Source organism: Opisthorchis viverrini, assembly GCF_000715545.1.
Source record: "Opisthorchis viverrini unplaced genomic scaffold opera_v5_77, whole genome shotgun sequence".
Lineage (NCBI taxonomy): Eukaryota > Metazoa > Platyhelminthes > Trematoda > Opisthorchiida > Opisthorchiidae > Opisthorchis > Opisthorchis viverrini.
The window spans coordinates 467,537-474,069 of NW_008751733.1; positions in this window are offsets into that span (position 1 = coordinate 467,537).

The following is a 6,533-nucleotide window of genomic DNA, read 5'->3' on the forward strand; positions in this document are numbered from 1 at the left end:
TAAATTGGTCTATCATTTCGAAAGTCCTACTCCCGTCAGTGCCTATGTTTGGTTTCCCCAACCGTGTTGACTCCATGCGTGCTCTAGAGCTCTTGTAAGGTAATAGCATGTATTGGCGAACTCAACCCGTGCTTGATCACTAGTCTACTAGGTACGAATCTACCACCATCCTGTCCCTTTTAATCACTTGTTATCACCGCCCTAATTGTGGTAAACCTTCTAACTCTGCGGATTCACACGGCCAACTAAAATATCGTATCCCCCACAAAATCGTACATCCAAGACCAATCACCTCAAACGACCGTTTCGGGGCTGTTCAGAGACCGAAATATGCCTGCGCCATCACACTGTGCATGGCACCGCCTCACCGAGACTGATAGCACACCCGCAACTATTCGCTTTTTTGTCTTGATTTACTTTTCCCAGTCCTGGATACCACGAAAAAACTCATGCTTTATTCTGACTGTAGCCTTATGATCATGTTCGATGGTGTGCCACGCACAAGTTGGGAATGGTCATCATTATTATAAACTTACAACTTGTGGGTGCAAATCGTGCACCAAAAAACGGGGAGACTTTGGTCAGCTCACCCAAAATACCCTGCGTCTTTTCCTCCTCTTTGAAGACGACAAAGATCTCTGGATACTCATGATCAAAAAACTTTTCGTCAGATGTCTAAAAATCGGGGCTCAGAAGACATTTCAGCATTTCTTTCATTAGCCTATCGATCAGGAAATTGAGTAGGAATGGAGAAGAGGCGCTCTTGACGAACACCGCTTCGTCTGCGGAAGCTTTCGGATCTCGCGCTGGTTCCGGAATATATATTTTCCTTCCGCACTCTGTCCACGGCGATGCAAAAGACCGTACAGTTAACAAATCTAACTTTAACTGCATACCCTCTCCCCAAAGGTACTCCGACCATGTGCCGAACCTCATAATCTGCCTTCTGCACTCCAGGAAAGGAAGACGAAAATGGAATCGATTTTTGTCGGATACCTGTGTCTCTGGCCTGAGCTTGAATTGTCGTCTCACATACCGCAGGGGATCTCCCCATGAATAAAAAAATTAATAGAAAATTAATTGAAGGCAGAGCGAAAATGCTAACAAAGTCTCACAACATACACGCAAGGTGAGTCGTTTTGCAAAGCCTCACGCTTTTCTTCAGACTAACTACGCTATTTTCGGTTCGTCTCATTGTATAAACACGCAGCACCACCAGACATATGCTTTTCTCTGATTACGTGTCCCTGCAGGCTTGCGGCCACTTCGGTTGCGTACAATTCAGCCAATGCAAAACCCTCATAATCACGTATGCCCACACCCGTTCGCATCGACCGCGTACCCATTACCAGCACGCGAATATCGATTACCGTTTGGGAAATTTGGCAGTGTGGTGACCACTTTTGGCTGCCAGTTCTTTCGAGCTGCATCTAACTCACATCATAAGGCCTTCTAGCACAATTTCGGGACTCTATCCTATTTTAAGTCCTCAATGTAGACACGTTTGCCCTATTGCTTCGCTCAAATGGCAGAAATGAACCACTGTGTGCCCTTGTCGGCCCTAAGAATATCCTTAATGCAGGTTGGGCCTAATATGTCACCATTCCTTGGCAGATCTTAACTGCGACAAAAACCCTAATTTAATCACCCACGGATTCGAGTACGACGTCGCGGTAGCGCCAACGCGACTGTTGCACTTAATTTCGTAGCTTGCACTTAGTTCAATAAATCCAATGTTTTCCACACGAGCGCGTTTTTCTCACCCGCAAGACCACACCTATTCGTTCGATCTGTTTATGGAATGGGGCCACCGGGCATCCCAATGGTGTTTTCCACTTCTTCTGTCCATGAACCCACAAATTCATCAAACAACTTTATGAAGGCTTTGGTATACCCTCGCGTTCAGACCTTGCCGTGCCTCCCTTGTAGCCTGTGCTGATCATCATAAAAAAAACTAAAGTCTGTGACGGAATCTTTGGTTATGCTTGGCAGTACGCCCTTTGTTTGGACAAGCGACTTATTCCTAAATAAGACGCCAACGGCTGCTTCATTTTGAGTTTGTGCGGACACACAGGGCGCAATTAGTGTTTGTGTAGTCTTTAAATTATTTTCAAATCCAACATAGAAGAAAGTACGTGAAGAAACCAGCTTGTGGACAAATTTTCCCACCATTATGATGGATACATTACGCGGATCCATTAGCAGCCATCAACATTAATTCCGCATCTACGATGGGCCCTGAGCACGTTTAAACAACTTTCAACGAAATCGAAGCTACGCGGAGAGATCTTAAGGACTCGAATAATTACCATAAAATGCTAAAACGTTATTACAGCATCCATCCTTTGGACTATAGTTTCAGAGAAATTTTGGGTGTGCGTCTAAGGGTCAGCTCCCCAGCTTAGCGCTCAGTATTTGCACAATGAAATGGAATCTTCGGAAGGTACGACGTGTTCCTGATGTACTAAAAGAGACAGGAAATGATTTCAGAATACCAGTGCAGTCTTTTGATCCCTTTATAGGCACTCCGGGATTCCAGTGTTGCTAGGGCAGCGTTCCAAAGGATTTTTTCCACCAGAGGGATAATTGCCTCAGAGGACAAGGAAATTTGCCATGCCGCAAAAATATGGCAAAATATTATGATGATTTTCCGTTTCAGCACATGCGAAACAAAATGCAACATTTGGGCACAAAAACGTTTCAGTCCATTTGCAAAGGCTTTGCACCTAGGAGCATTGTGCCGCTAAGAAGCTCCCAGATTGTCAAGATTCTAATCAAGCTCCAATCTTAAGGAGGAGCAACAATGCAGCGGCACATATTTGTTGGACTATTCATTTGATTTTGTTTAAAGCGTTGTTGGGAGATTGAAGAGCCAATGCTCAGAAGTAACTCACCATAATGAGATTTTCCCACCATTCTGTGTTTGCGTGTTTAGCTAACAGGTTTCGGCTTGAATATGGCTACGAAAATATTTAGTTAGGATCAAGACCGCTTCTTCGGTGTATCTAACGCCGCTTTGTTGTGTCATTTTCACTGAATAGGTGTTTTATCACCCTACGACTGCCCTCCCGAACCAAATGTTAATTGTGAGCGTCTCCCCTAGATAGTTTTGGGAAACTATTTTGGGCGGTCGTGACAGTGCTTGTGTGCAAAAAATGTAAAAGTTTGCTGTGCCCCACACATTTATTTTCATGCAACATCGTTTGACGCTTCTACTGTGGAAATACAACCACCATTTTGTTAAAAGTAACTTCCCAACAACGGTTTGCTAGGTAGGACTAGCACTGTGCTGGGACGCACTAACGAAGTTTGATGAAAATGATAAGGAGAAATACAAGTGACAAAGAAGACCAAAGAGAAGACAGCCACTGACCACAGGTACTGAACTCCGTCGCTGAAAATTTTCGGGGTTCCCCTGATAGACGGGTTGTTGGCCAGTTGGATTGGTGGTGCTCCATTGCCTTTTGTAATATGCTGTCATTTTTGGCGACACCTCGGACCTCGTCGAAATTCACGGGTAATTTGTTCATGATGTCAACACCACAGCACCGACTTCCGGTCCGACGACAGTGGTTGCTATGACAGTGTCTTCTGGTTCCGGTTTTAGGAAGCAGTTAAGCGCGTTAGCGCATCAACCCGCTTACTATTCTTGATCTAGACACACTTTATAGTAAAGTCGTAGCCGAGAAAAATCCGTGCCCCATCGTTGTAGACGGTTGGTTGTATAGAGAAGGATACCTTTTTTGGATCCTTCACAATGTGAAGTGTCGGCTGCAAAGCGTGTTGTGGGACTTTTCCACCACAAAAATAAATAGTGACGCTTCCCAGTCTGACGGTAATTCCGTTCAGCTAGAGCCAGCGATCTTGTGGCATGGGCGATCGCCTTTTGCGTACTATCAGGGAATGTGAGCAATGACTGCACTAACTCCGCGGTTCGACGAGTCAGCTGGGAGAACGACGGCCAGTTGGGAGTTTGAGTGCGTGCACAGAAGTTTTGAATACAACAGCCTCTTCATTTCTTCGAATGCAAGCTGATAGTGCTTGACTAATCTCACCGACATCCTTTGGTCAAAAGCTGGTTGAAAAGATCGAGCATCCTTGACAGGAAGACGTTGTAGAAGCTTATCAACCCGAAGGAAACTTGAGTTAAGCAGCATTCGATGGTGGAGACATTCTCAAAATTAGTCCGAACTTCGATGGGTCAGGTAGATGGCCACTTTTGTCGATATTTAATCCAATGTATTCCACAGAACTCAAACGGAACTCACGTTTTTTCTTCAGCCAGAACCCGTAACCATTTGCCCACCGAGGGACAGCGTGCAATCGGGAGACGTCATATTTCGCGGCCCCCACGACAAACATGTCATCAAAATATGCAGCAACTCTGGTCAGATCACACAGCATCGTGTCCTCAATCTGCTGAAAGATTGCTGGTGCAGCTTTTTACTCCGAATGGCAATCGAATGTACTAGAATAGGCCATGGTGCGCATTGGTCGTCAAAAGGTGTCCGCATTCATCTGCGACTTCAGCTTGTAGGTGGGCTTCTGAAAGATCCATCTTTGCGAAGTACGCACCGTTCATCTTGGCAAAAATATCGTCTGTTTAGGGCAATGGATAGTGTTCAAGTCATCATTCAAATCTGATGAGTAATCGGCACAGATACGTACGGCAGCCTTTGGTATTTCGACAACCACGATTGATGCGGCCCATGAGGAATAACTCACCGGTTTCATGAATCCAGCAGCTTCAAAGCATCGAGGTCTTGTAAAACTGCGTGTTGCAATGAGCTTTTGGGTCTGAATGCTGGCTGGACTTCCTGGCGCGGATGAAGCACCGCTTCTGCTCTGGAGCAACATCCATGACCTATGCTGAAAACGTCCTCATATTTCTGTTGCGGTCGTAGGATCGGGGCATCGACTGGGTTACTCGCGTCATACATTCTCAAAATTCGGGCACGTTTAGCTGTGCATAATTTGTCGATCGACAAGTTTGAAGGAGATTAAGTTCATAGACAGCAAGATAGACAATACCGCAGTCACGGGGGCCTGCTATCTCATTCACACAGCCGAATTCATCATATCGTATTCGTGCTCATTTGTGGCTCTCCTAACCGAAGATGACTACTCTGGATCCGACTTATTCCTCAGCTATTCTTAGTTCTTTTTATGAATAGTTCACTTTCACCGAAACAACCTCGACAAATCTTGCTTGCTCGCCGTTGTTTCAGTGGTCATTCACCGATTTCCGGTTTACTACTTAATTACTTATATTAATGCCAAACACCTAGATTCATCAGGGGTTTATTTGCAACACCCTAACTTACCAATACCTGCCTGTGTCCAGATACATTGACATCCAGCACGTCGAAGTGTATTTCTCTTGACTAAAGCCCAGTAAGGCGCCAATGATCCCCTACCAATCACTGTCACTTTTGGTGATGGAGAGCCTTGCTTTCTAGACCAAGTCAATCATCCCAGAACCTGAAGCATTATCGAACGATCTTGGGCCCAGAGCGTGGGTTTCCTCTGCTTCCTATCAAACCAAATTAACCCATTTGAGGAAAGAACCTGAGAAAAGTGAAAATAACAGGAAAGGCAAAGAAGGTACAACAACTTCTTTCATTTGTTCATGTGTTATATCATTTTACCCTTACCTGCTCTCGTTCAATGTGGACAAGACTCAGCTCTACTTCGAATCCCATTGGTCCAGCGCTACCGGGCTTCCATTAGCCGCACACTGCTCTCAGCTGCAAAACATCTACATGTAGAGCAGCACTTTTCTTTGGTCAAAAGGTTACATTATGTTGCATGTGCTCAAACTAAAAATCACTTAATTGTGTGCGGATATTTTTTTGCCTAACCAACTTGCATTGTCCACTGGCGCAACCCTTTGGAGCATCGGACTCAAACCCGGCACACAACTATTAAGATTGCTAACCTCCGTGGTCATTTAACATTCGGCTCCTCACCCTCGGGGGCAAAAGAGACAGTGTTGAAATGCTTGTCCACAAACTGCCTCAGCCTCTTCAACAAACTTGGCGATATTAAACAGTCAGCTTGCCTTGAAAGCCGTCTATAATAGCACCTGCAGAAACCTGGCTCACACCAGATGTCTCTGACAAGGAGATCTCGATTGAGGGTTACTGTATTTTTCGGGCTGACCCAAGGCGAGAGAGGGCTGGTGGGGTTGCTGTGTACTTGCATGCAACCCTGCCAATCCCGAATGTTCTCGTTTTTTAGGGGAACGACATCCGCTGAACGACAAAAACGCAACCGACCCGAGAATCTTGGGCAAAAGCCTCGATCCGTGATACCATACCCATGGAGGAAAAGTCTGGCGGAAGAATTTCTCAGCGCCTATGAACACCCAAGATGCCTAAATGAGGCTCACAAGTTTGAACAGGTACGTCTTTTCCAGTCTTCTGATCCCTTTTATCCAGCAGGCGCACGTCGTAGCTGTTGAAATTTCAATATCATTGTGCGAATATTGAGACACAATGCAACTGCCAAAGGATGCACCGAAACCAAACACT